Genomic DNA, 14,741 nt, shown 5'->3' on the forward strand with positions numbered 1-14,741 from the left:
ACATACACGCTGTTTATTTTTATTTTTTTTCGAGTTTTCCTGACATCAGACCATCCAAACTTATAGGTATACAGATTTGAAATTATTAACATCTGTACATCAGATAACACATGATACACACTTGGCGAATGATAGGTTAAAAAAAAAAAAAATAGTCGATAAATTTAGTTATAATGGTTAATTGTTTTTTATTCCTCGTTTCGATACGACGATGATCTATAATATTCCACAACAGTAAGTTATTATTATTTATTATGTTGTTATTCGGTATAAACGCGATAGTACTCGTGAACGTGCGCATTACTTATTATAATATACTATTATGTACTATAAAATATATACATATACGCTATTTTTCTCCGAAATTCGTATCGGTCCGACGACAAAGTTAATTATATGGTTAACCGCCGACGTCTGACCGTGTACTTTCTATTTTACACGAGCGCCCGGGCGGCTTGCGCAGGACCGCGCAATGCTCCGGTAGGAACACAACAAAATTATCATACCTATAATCACGGCCGTCACACGGTGTCGGTGTAGTTGATAACGATAGAGACGTCGCCCCTGCTGCTGTCGGTGTCGTCACACACACCTGAGAATTGCGAATTCGATTTAGTAATAATATAATTAGTCTGCACGTGTTATAGTCTTTAATGAGAACTGAACAAAACTCATTTAAGATTACGCGATAAACTCGAATTGCATACAATGCAAACTAGAACTCGTATATTATTATTATTATGATAAACCGTCATGTATATTAAATAATAAAACGCTGAACTATTCGATAACTTTTATACAACTTGTATACACACACATATATATATATATATATATCAGCTGTTGTCTGTTTACCTATTTATAATTGAATAATAATACAATATTATAATGTATACATTTATTCAAATACTACGCGTTTTAATTTATTCGTTTTTTTCAAACAGTTAATAAACCATACCAATTCAAAAAAACAACAACAAATCAATGCACCAATAAAAAAAACTTATGTAATAATAAAATAATATCTGCTAATATTGATTTAAAATATAATGATGATTAAAGGATTAATAAGATGCTCATATTAATGTCTTAGTGTGTAACCACAAAAATATTTTTACACAATAATTTAGTATAGTTTGAACTACAAAAGTTCTAAAAGTCAATGAGTCTACACAATATGAAACAGACAACGTTTCGAAGTTTAATGCTTTTATAGCTTTTATAGTAGAACAATTTTGTTAGTTATGATAAATATGACGTACAAACCCCAGTATGAACGCACACAACCATAATGTATAAATGTTTAAAGAAACGTCGTTCTTCGAAATGTGTTCATACTTTTTATATATTATATTCCTATATGTGTAAACTCAACGCAAACATAAACCATACGACATTAATATAAAAATGTATTTAACGTCTACCTATTATCGTCGATCAGTAAACAGTTAGATTCTTTAAACGAAGAAATAGAGTCATTGTCAATTTAAAAACGTTAAAATCAAAATACGAACACTCATCTGTTATCATATTATATTACGTTTAAAAGGATACGTTTTTGTACTACGACTAATATAAAAACAATTTTTATACGTCACAATCAATTAATAATTTACAATATGTATATTTATATATTATACCTATATTACTGTACCAAAGCATATTATTTACATTCAACTCATTCAAGTTCGTCACCTGAATAATAATTTTAATGTAAATTTATTACCGCATACACAGCACCATGCACGAACATTGATTGTTTAATTACAACTAATAAAACCATTATAGTGGTAAAACAATTTTTGAAATATTAAACTGTTAACTATTTGATAAACCAAGATAATCCAAGGAATTTGTAATTTTTTAAAACACGTTCGTAAAACAATATTATAATGAATTATATATATACAAGATACATTTTGACACACACTGACACACTGCAGACATAAAAATATTTTGCATAATGATCGTTTAAAGTAAATAGTATAAATTTAACTTTTATGCTATAAATATTGTAACTGCTTTTAATTTTTTTTAATTATTATTAGATTATACTATTATTGTGTTAAACATTAGTTTTATCAAACGTCAAGCATTAAAAACTATTAAGTAAATTATTTTATCTTTAAAAAAAATTTAACATATCATTTTTAATTTCCACTTTATATTGTTCCAAGTATGTGTACCAGATTTATTACAAATAATAATTATATAATAAAAAAATTATTATAACGCATAATATCATGCGAAACAAACAATTTAAGTATATTTTAAATATTATGAAAATTAAATACATTGTTTTTCTTTTATTATTTTTAAAATTTAAACATACAATATTTAGTTAATGATGACTTTTTAATATAATATATCTGTTCAGGTTCTATGTAGAAAAAATTAATTTAGTTTTTAAATGAAAGCACTATAATATCCAGCAAAACATATGCAGAGTGGTTTTTTTAGTGAACATTTATTATTTTGACAAGTAAAAAGAAATGTATAAACAAAATTTTTTTAATTGATTTAATTTAGTTTTATAACTGAAAGAAAACTGTTTTATGATCGTTTGAAATTTTATTATTTAAAAAAAAAATAAAACATTTTCTTCAAATTTTTCAAATTAAAAACAAAATTATATCAACCTTAATCAAAAATTTTGAAAATTTAAAATAATTTTAATGATAATAATTTAGTAATTATTTAATCTTTATTTATGGAATATAATACCAATTACAATTTAAATATAACAGTGTGGTAAAGAAAAACAGTGTAAATATAACATAATAATTACAATATTTAACATATAGATTTATAACAATTAGTTTAAAATAACAATAACGCTTTTTTTATGGAGTCAATATGGTAAGTAAACGATAATTTTGAGTCAAAGATTATACCAATAAAATAATTTACAATATTAACTCTATTAATTATTGGTCATTTAGATTATAATGAACTATGATGGGAATTTTTTTAACGAGAACGAGATATTTAAGCATTTACTTAGGTTTAAGGATAAATTATTTCTAATACACCAATCCTGTATAATTTTTAAATCCATTTTCAAATCATCTGTGTCTTTTAAATTTTGTATTTCTTTAAAGATTTTTGCATCGTCAGCAAATAATTATATATTAGAACTAAAAATTACGTCAGGTAAATCATTTATAAAAATAAAGAAAAGAAGAGGTGATAAATGTTTATAAAGATCCAAAATACAAGTTTTTTGTTTACAATTATATCATATATAAAAAAAATTAATTAAACATATTTGATAACAATTTAAAAACTTGTTATATACCTACCTAAAACAAAATCGATAAATATTGATAAATATCGATAAATAATAAATATCTCTGTTTTACCATAATTTTTTTTTTTTTTGTTTTTCCCGATTATTTTGAAAACTTCCAATCGGCCATAATAATTTAGTACATTTTTATATTTGTCCATTTCCCAACAGAGTTTAAATTAAATACATTTTTAATAAAAACCACCCTCAACATTTAAAATTGAAAAATTTTTTCTGCTAGAAAATACTTTTTAGACCTTTATGGATACACAATATAAAAAACAACAATAATACATTCTTTGTTGTACTCAAAACAAAACATAAATTATACTGTAATTTTACAATAAATTAATTATATTTTATCTTGTATATAATATTATCAATTTTTTAATATTTATAGTAGGTAAACATAAATATATTTTAAATTCATATAAATAATTATTAAGAGTAATGTACAAGCATATAATTAAACTTTCTACATTTCATTTAGTACTATAATAATATACAATATATACATAGCTAATCAATTTTTGAATCCACGTTATTACAATATGTATATGTTGGAATATTGTACTAAAATATGACCAATATAGTTTTGAAACCTTACATGTAATCCAGATTATTATGACTTTTCCAGAAAGGTTATCCTTAAGTCCAACTTTCCTGAGGTCTAAAACTTTTGATTCCTTTCCAAGTAAGTACACGTCTGGCTTCATGTTAGTCTATAACTATGAGCAGCCTACGCTCTACGTTCATACTACCTACGTATTCAATGTATCTAAATTATTACTGAAAATAATATATTAACTACTAATAAAATAATAATATAATGATTGAAAACAGACGACAGTTAATATGTAATGTGATACTAAAAATATATCGTTACACTACAAATGATGATAACAAGGATTGTAAGCTATAAGAGAGCAGTAGGTACACATTTTTTTCACTGATTATATTGTGAAATATGTGTTCTAAACCTGTATACTAAATTAGTTAATTATTTAACTATTCTACATTGAAGTTTCTTATATTACAACATTATTCTAACAATATAAAATTCAGGATTTTAGTTAATACTTATTAACATTGAAAGTCATTAGGTAGTCATTGAAAATGAATTCACTTCAATTGGCCAGTGGTCCACTAACAAAATATTTAGAATGTATTTATACGAACTAATGGTACATCCACATTAAGTAACCCTAGATTGTATTAATTAACTAAATCAATTTATAAAATTATATTTAAATTATTAAAATAAAGTAAAATTACTAAGCTTGCGACCAAAATTTGTAGTAAGTAAAATGCGTCTTTATAATCAAAATTTTAAAATCACAATACTAAGAATTTATATTAAGAGTCATTAACATTATTTCCATTGAATTTAAAACACAATTTATAAACTTTATAAAATGATTACAAAATTTAAAATGTTATAAGAAATAAAAACAATTTATAGAATAATGTAGCAATTAATACTCAATTCATGCGAAAAGATGTATATTCTAATAAATACAACCAGTACTGGCATTATATTACAAACTTGTATTACTTTAAATTATAATATTTATGGATAAATATTAAATGATGAATTACCTATATGTAATATGTATTACGAGCAAAAAAAGAAAAAAAAATCATGAAAATATATATGTAACCAACCAATAACAGTAAAACGTAGCATTAGTATATACTACTTTTTTTTTTAAATAAAAAAGAAATGTTTACAAATTTACAAATTTAAAATAAACACAGTTTTGATTTACCTCTCTCCAGTAGTATAATTAAAAATGGTGAAACTAATAAATAGGAAATAATGAAATGTAATGCTAAAAACGTTTTCAAGTTATTAAATTCAGTTTTATAATTATCATAATTAGGGCCCGGATTTAAATGCACTTAAAACCATACAAAATTCTCTAAAAAAATAGCCAAAAATGCCTTTAAAAAATGCATTTTGCCACAAAAATGACATTAAAAATGAAAAAAATGACCTTAAAATGCCGTATATTTTTATATTGACTTTGTAATTTATAAATAAGCTATAATTATTATTTATTATCTTATTAAAAAAAAAAAAACTGAAAATTTGAAGTGAAGACTTGATGCTGACACGCATACGTTTTGGCCGTTTTGGGGAAATATTATTCATTCTAAACATACCAAAATATATTAAAATTTATGTAAAATTAAAATTCTAAGTAAGCCTATTGTACTTACTAAATTTTGAACATTGCATTGAACAATAATATATTGTTTAATATGTTCAAACTTCAAAGATCTTCTATTTATCGTATATTTAACAAGTATGCATTAATAATCAATAAAATAAGCCAATATAGCTAAAAATGCTCTAAAAATGAAAAATGTCGAAATATGCAGAAAAAATGCAAAATAAACTTTGTAGTTTTGAAACCCTCGTTACACGAAACAAATTATGTACTTAGAAAGCATTGAGTAATATCAACCAAAAAAATATGCACTTTGCATTGAAATCTGGGCCCTAATCATAATATACTAATTAATACAAACCAAATTCGCCCGATGAAAATATGAAAAAATATAAAATACATTACTAGATAGGTATATTTCAGTTTTAGTGTACCAAAGTTCACGGTTGAACCAGGGTCGGTGATTTCATTTTGTGAATTATTTCCAACGAAATAAACAATCCGCTTATTGAATGGAACACTTAATATATTTTCAAAAATGTTTAAAACTACTCTTTACATGTTTCTGATATCTCTAAGGATAATAACTTCTGAAATTTTCGTCAAAATTGGTCATGCAGTTATTGAATCTATAAACTACGCATATAAATTTATTTTTATGCGTAGTTATTACTGTTTATTGGACTTACTTTAAGACCAGTACCATTTTATTTAATTAACAGGATTAGTTAATAAAGCAAAAGGCTCCCCCCCTCAAAAAAAAAAATACACATATTTTTTACAAACATTGAAAATATTTATTGAGATTTCAGCTTACACAGATATGTACGTATGTAATATGTATTTATACATAAATTAATAAATATATAAAATATATTTTGTAAATAGAAATATGTAATATAATTTTTGGATATTTAATAGAAAAATATAATTTAAATATGTATTTTTTTTGTTTATTATAATAACCAAGGTACCTAATTGATTTTTGATAGAAATCTATCCAGGGTTGAATGGATTTTCCCTTCTCCGCTCTCGGTACCATAGACTCGCATTAACAGCATGATCATTTTATGTATGAACATATTGTTTTTTATTCATCTAATTTTCAAATGATCCCATTAAATGGTGTAATGAGTTTAATAGACAAAATTATTGCTATTTATTAATATAGGTACAAGTAGGGATCTGCTGTTTTGAGCTTATTAGGTGAATAAATCAATTATTGTGAGTTAAATAAGCGGCAACTAGTGTATTATATAAAAGTAACTTGTATTTTGTAATATATGTGATCTTATATTTAAATATTCAATTTTCGTGAGCTAAAAAAAATGTCTAAGTAAGCAACACTATCTTGTAAGTAAACGCTTAAAATATTACAAAGATTAGACGTAAGAAAAACGTACAAATTGACATGCACAACGAATAAAGCTGTAACTCACAAATATTATGTTGGACATAATTCCTAAATACGATACATTACAAGCCTAATACTTTGTTTATGTAGACATCAAACAACACGATGTAATATTCAAACGACTGATCCAAATACCATGGTATAGGATAACAATTTTTTTTTTTTACCTTTTATTGATCATTTGATTTCTAAACTAAAAGAAGGCTCAATGAAAAACTTAGAGAAGTAATGCCTTTAGAAGAATTAATACAATATATGATGAATGAAATATTATTAAAGGTGCAATGATAGGTATATAGAGAAGATTGATCAGCCCAAAAAATGCACATACAACAAATCAGAAATGTAAATCTGGAAGAATAAATGGCGTAATACTCAAACTGTGAAACCAGATATCGTGAACGAAACTTTAACACTGTGATGAACTGATGAATTTTTCCCTATTATAAAAACATCAACTAATACTGAAAGAAGGTTCTCGTCATTAAAACGTTTAAAAAATTATTTGAATTCAACCATGGGTCAGAAGCGTTTGAACGGCTTAGCTGTTTAAACATTCATAAAAAAAAAAATACCGATACATATTGATGAAGTGATCAATATATTTTCAAGACCATCTAGAAGGATGACAAAGGATTTTTGAATTAAATTTGATATGTTTATTAAAGTTTGTTATTATTATAATTATTAATATTAAATAAATTACTATAATACACATAAATAACTTAAACTTAATGCCTATGTTTTTATGTACTTGGAGTAAATTTTTTAGTCTAGCTCTTCCCTCTTTTAATTCTAGATTCGCCTACCTAAAAGTAATATATAAATAGATTTAAATATGAAATTTTGAACACTCCCCGGTTTTCAAGGAATGTATACGTATGAACAACATTCGGCGGCGCTAATTGGATAAACAGACAAACAGTTTTAGAGATGAGCGAATATTAACAAACGCACAATACATTTTATACTTATTATTGTTCATTGCTGTAAAGTAAATAATCTTATCTTAAAAACATATTTACCTAAAATATTTAATAAACTATTTAAATAAATTTAGAAAAATACATACACGATACAACATCTTACAATAATAGAACATTCTCGATTAGTATATTATTTATCCGTGTCATTAGGTAAAATATTTCTTAGAGATTAACAATTGTTGAATATAAATGTAGTCATTGTAACTATAAAATCATCTTCTTATCAACTTTAACATCATAATGATTTCTAATATTGTTTTCAAGTTATAAATATACCTATATATTACACATTTTCAAATAATTGTAATGCTTGTAATGAATAAATTATAAAAGTTAGACCACAATAAATTGAAGTACTGATCATCTCAATAGATCATTTTTTTTTTTTTTTTTTTTTTTAAGAAGTTTGTTATTAAATATAGAAGTAGAAAAGTTTAGAATATTAACGAGGAAAAGTTTAAAAGTTTCTACGAACCCAAGCCTTTTTATACTCTACAGGGTGATTTACCAATCATTCTCGCCCTGAGTTACCCCTTTTTCTTCAATAATGCAGTTATTCAAAATGATTTTAGAATTTTCAAGTTTAATTAAAGACTACATTTTATATTTCTTGAACTTTTTTTTACTACGTACTTAAAGAATATATTGTAGAAATACAAACATTTATTTTAAAATTAGTCTCCTTTCTCTTTTTACTGTAATATTTTTAGCGAATCATTTATTTGAAGATTATAACATATCAAAATCAAAATTCTAGCTACAAGTGTTTGAGTTATTTAACTTTGTGTATTAAGAATAATAGGTCCATGATAATGGGTTTTGAAAGAAAAATTAAAATTAATATTGATTTATCCATTTTATATTTTTTATGAAACCATTTTAAAATAATATTATCCTTAACAAAAACATTTTAATTGTTCGTTCAACTTTTGAAATAGGTACATCATACAATTTTAAAATAATTTATAGTAAAAAATTACTAGCTCATTTAGAAATTAGAAAATTGCTTCATCACAGAACACGCTTAAGTACCACGAAAAATGTCAAGAACTTTAAAATATGGTATTTAAATATATTATTTAAAAAATTAGAATTTGAATAATATGCTGTTTTTTATTAAAAAGTTTATAATTTAAAAGCGTTTAAAAATGAATATCGAATAATACGAATCACAATTTTTGGTAAATACAAACTAACTATAAGTTACTTATAACTAAAATTACCTAAAATTTAACATAAAAAAAAATGAATTGAACACATACATAAAATAATTAATTAGTTCATTAAATTAATATAAGTGAATAATTTTTTTGTTTTTTTGATTAATCAATTCGAAATAATTTCATTTATAAAATTAGAGTTCTATAATATCAATATTGTAAATAATGTTGTTATTTAATTAATTACTCTTCGTTATAAAAACAATTTAATATATTATTAATAAATATATTTTTGAAAAAAAAAAAATACAAATTTACTAGAAGAACTTTACAGTTGTAATTTTAATGTCTACAAATGTAGACAAAAAAAAAAATAAGATTAACTAAACAGAATATTAATGTAAAAAATGAATTCCAAGCGAATCATTTCCAACAATGATTAATAAAGCAACGTAAACAATTTCACTTAGCGCGTTTCCTGAAGAACTTTAACCAACCATAAATTATACTATATCATTGACAATTATTTCACAGGGTTTGGTTAACAAATCTTATAAACGTATGTTAGAAAATTTTTAAAACTAATTACATTCTCTAAATGGATAAAAAAAATTACAGTTACAGTAAAAATATCACTTAAGTGATATTTTGAATAAGTTAAATAAAATATCTCAAACACTCATAAAAATAATAATAAGAAGAATACATTTATATAAATTCAAAATTCGAATTTACTTTCATACAGTAAATGTTATGTATCTGATATTACCTATAAACATATTGGTAATAAAATTGCGTGACCGACTAGATAACAATTTTCAGCTGCAATCCTAAACAAGAGTCGTAAACATAAAATCTAAATCCAAAATGTCCAATATATTTGACATTTCCAACTTCACTAACAATTATACTCAGACGAACAATCGGTCTACAGCTGTCAACAATATTTTCATATGGTATAATGTTGATTATTCAAATACAATTTTAAAATAAAAAAGTGTCATAACATGTGAATGATACTTTATTGGTTATTGCAAAATATTAACAAAAAGAATTGACTAATAATACGCTTGCTGATGTACCTATATATTTATTTTGTGTAACAAATAACAATAAAAATAATAATATCCATTGTTCAATATATAACTATATACAGTTCAGTTGCATCTTAATATGCATTTTGTTTAAAAATAAATGTACGTAATAGTACACGTTTATAGAATATTAAAATATGAATTTTAGTTATCATATATAAAATGTCTTCATTATTTTTCTAATGACATAATATACCTAGTAAATAATATATAATTTATTATATGAATACGATATCGTAATTAAGGTGCTATGAATTATGAACTTTTAACTAATTTTTCATAATGACAAAATATCCTACATATGTCTTAAATTAAATAGCTATTTAAATATCCAATTAAAAGGCATTTATTCTTAATACTACATCATTAAAATAGATAAAAATAATAAATATTATTTAGGGCAGTATAATATTATATATTTTATTTTATATAACATATATAGGTAATGCTGAAATATTTATATTATTAAAATATATTAACTATTAGTGCAATCGGTAAATTGTGAAAGTACAAGTATTTAATATACATACTTTATATTTTCGTTAATGAATTATTATTATTAAATATACATTATGTTCTAAGTGTTTGATAAGAAGTTCACTAAAAAATTTTAATCGAGTGTAAATGTATTAAATATATATAGGTAGGTACTGCTTATTATTTAAATATTAATATTAAAATTCTATCATTATTTATTAATTATTTTCAACCCACATTTTATTAATTTTAAAATAATTTGAACTTATATAACTTACAGGTAATAATACATTTCATGCCTTAAAGCAAATAATTGTATATTTCAAATATATACTTTATTTCCAAATGTATAATGCTTTTTTTTTAAATAGATTGATTATCAATAAGATATAAATACTTATAAAAATACAAATATTAATGAAAAAACATTTTATATGTGAATACTTTATTATTATACTTCGTACATAATATCTAATATTATTTTGTTTTCTTTATGGCTGCTATAATATTTTTAGATACATCAAAATTTTATGTCACTTCTTTAAGAAATTTAAACATTTACAAAATTGCTATGTTATCGGAAAAAATTCATATCCTATTTCAAATATTATTGAATCCCTCGAAAACTCTGAATTTTGACTATAGATTACAAAAAAAAAAAAAAACATTACAAAACGAATAAAATATATCCAATATAGGTGTACCTAAATAATTTTGGTGACGAACAAACATCATAAAAGTGCACTCGGAATTTCACTAGTGCAAATTGGCTTGGGTTCGCGCCAAAACTACAATACTATTAAGCACTGAGATTACGAAAAGAGTAGAAAATTTTGATGCTTTGAAAATAATTGTTAATTATAACTAACACTATATACCTCGAAGATCATCACTCGTAATATTTACGTAGATAGTTATTTTTAATAATGTGTGCTTATGCACTTACGCCGTTAATTATTATTTGGGGTGGTACAGCGATGTGTATAATAGGCATATACTCATATAATATATTATGTATAACGTATGCGTTATTAGTAATACAATTATTCTTGATGAATTGACTTTCCCGACCAATATAATAATCTTTAGTAAGGAACATCATATCACTTGTGTGTGCATACATAAAAATAACAATACATAATATTACGATGTATATCTCTGTATAGTCGGTGGTAAAAATAAAATAACATAATATCATTATCGATGTCTTACCTCTATGCGTCAGCGGCGTTTTGTGGTAGTAGCGGTGGTGGCAGCTATAATGTTGCGGGCGCACGGCCCAGGATAACCGATGATCACGTTGTCCGGCAGGACATGTCCGAGCGAAGGCGACCGTTCTCGAGGTAAAAACCTTTGGCCTGGGGCAGTTAAATCTTTAATTTCTTATTTTTCTAAGACCTAGGTATACGGACGTCACTATAATAAATCGTATTATATTACGGCTATACACACGGCGAACCGCACACGCGGCGTCTCGGCGAAAAAAATCGGATTTCGACGGAGAACAATGTCGCTTTTGTTCTTCCTTCCCACCGGGCACGTTTAAAACCGACAACCCGCGAACGGGACCGGCCGTCGTTCAGCGGTAGCGGACGGGTTTGCTAAATCGGAACGATTCGAATACTCGCGGCGAACTCCGATCGAAAAACGATTGTATCAAAAAAAAAAAAAATTATATAAACGCACAACGAGTCGAATTGATGTCGACGACGGCCCGACAGACTTTGGGGATACGCGGCGATGTCGATGACGATAATAATAATAACAACAACAACGACAGGTGCCCGGTGCCTAAAATACGCGTAGCGGCGAGGCGAGGTAAAAACGCGAACGGACGGAGACGGCGGAGCGAACACGACGCACTGGCTCTGTCGGCTGCGGCACGTCCGGACCACACGACGATCAGGTCTCTTCGTCGGCGTGCGCGCGGCATAATATCCCCTCACTACCGCTACCGACAGCTGTTGGCGGCGGCGTCGGCGTCGGCGACATCGCGCGCGCGTTTCGTTTAATTTTTATTTTCATTTCTTTTTTTTCCCCTTTCCCCCTTACCCCTCCCTATTTTTACACTCTCCCGACTATTGCTCGGCGATTTTCCTCTCAAACCTGTTGATCCGCCGCGACAACAGTATACAATATTATTATTATTATTATTATTATTATCATCATACACCGACACGCCACCACCGCCGCCGCCGCCACCAAAGAGTTCGTTTACGCGTTACAATATTATTAAGTATACCATTATGATATCTATCTATGTGGTGCTCAATAGTGGGTCGCAGGTATACGATTACATTGTAGAGTCATAGAGATGTCTACTATAAATATAATAGGAATATGCATAATTTGCCGTGGACAATATGATTTTTACATGTGGACGAATTCATCGATCTGAGGACTCAAAGTATTAGATGAGATACAAATTTGATTCGATACATTGCCGTTCTAAATGCGAAATTTTATTTTATATCTAAGCGCGCAAAAATTTTTTTCTTTTGTTATAGATTATATATTATATTTAGACAGGGGTGAGGGGTGTTGATTTTGGACAAATCTGATACCTAATACCTACATAATATTTTAGTAACAAAAAACTTTTATCGTGCATAAAGGCCATAGGTATTTTAAAATTCAGATAATTAACATAATGTTCCATAGTTTATTTCAATGCATTCAAATAATTCAAAGTGCTATATAGTTATAACTTTATAAATACCTACTTCTCATTAATATATTGTACGTAATACTGTCGTCGAATTCTTCTTTCAACTATCGTACTTATTACTTATCCCGTATTCAGCTTAGTAAATAGTAACTGTCAATACTTGTAATATATTTTAACTTTTGAATCATTTAATGTACAAGAATGATCAACTATAAAATGATCTCTGCTATTTTTTTACGTGTAATTTAAACAGTCTTATAATTACATAGCACATAGAGGTCCACTATTCGTGCAGACCTTTAAAACGCATCCAGACAATCACGTGTCAAATGAGTTCCTTCTAAAATAGTTTCACATAAACATAATGGCTATGTCAATCATCGTAAAATAAAATTATAATTCCTATGCGGTGTACCTATGAATATCATATTAATTTAAAATACACATTATCACACCAATAAAATATTATTTTTGACAATTTAAATAAGTATTTTAATCATATATTTTTTTAAATCATAGGTGTATAGTAAAATATTAAGAACCATAGGTATTGAGGACATAAATAAAATATTTATCAAGGTGGTCAATGAAATAGTATCATTGTAATAGTAGAATATATTATACTACCTATTAATTACCCTCATTTAGTATAGGTCATTATTTTATGTTTTATATAATGTATGTAGATAAAAACTATCATACATTATGATGAAAAATAGTATATGAATCTTAAATATTAAAGATATATAAAACCTATAATAACTTTAAAATTGTATACTGTATGTAGTAAAATAATATTTTAGGAAACTTAAAATTAGTATAAAAAAATGAAAAGAGTTGAACTTAATAAAGTAATATTAATTGCAGTTGTCATTAATATGTCCACATATCTAGAAATGATGGTTGTTCAAATACAGAAGGAAATTTAAAAAATGGTCTAAAATTGTTGTTGTGGAATGTATAGTGAAATGTAAGCAAATATGTCTAGTTAATAATGTTATAAACTGGTAGGTATATGTTTACGTTGTACAACATTAAATAAATATTGGTGTATAGTTCGTTCGAAGTTTTATTCAATTTTATGATATTATAATATAAAAACTTGGTAGTTTCGAAGTTCAAATAAACGGTTTGTAATATTTTTCAAAATGTTAATTTTCATTAAACAAAAAAACAACAATCTTAAAATAAAATATTGACAGACATTTGTACAACTAACAAATTACAAAAGTATTTCATTAATTTACATATTCTTTTATTATTTAAACTGTGGTGAAATATTTATGGCTAGGTATATTATGTTATGATAGTATTATTATTATTATTATGCAAGGTACTAGGCGTGGCACGGTTCATAATAACGCATACAATTCGGTACATACTTAATCGTTCCAAACAGGATGTAACGCAAGCACGTATGTGCAGTCTAAAATGCTTCAAGTAATTTTTAAGAAAACGCCTATCTACCTACCTACCTAC

The 14,741-nt window shown here is 25.7% G+C and overlaps 1 protein-coding gene across 1 annotated transcript in view; it reads right to left on the reverse strand.

Moving 5' to 3' along the window:
• LOC113555129 (atrial natriuretic peptide receptor 1) overlaps positions 1-12,488 on the reverse strand; it is a 275,973-nt gene extending 263,485 nt beyond the window's left edge. Inside the window, exon 1 of the mRNA XM_026959465.1 lies at positions 11,807-12,488. The gene's annotated coding sequence lies outside the window, so the exon portion shown is untranslated. The remainder of the gene's footprint in view (positions 1-11,806) is intronic.
• Positions 12,489-14,741: the final 2,253 nt, after the last annotated feature.

This window comes from Rhopalosiphum maidis, chromosome 2 (genome assembly GCF_003676215.2).
Source record: "Rhopalosiphum maidis isolate BTI-1 chromosome 2, ASM367621v3, whole genome shotgun sequence".
In the NCBI taxonomy this organism is placed as follows: Eukaryota; Metazoa; Arthropoda; class Insecta; order Hemiptera; family Aphididae; genus Rhopalosiphum; species Rhopalosiphum maidis.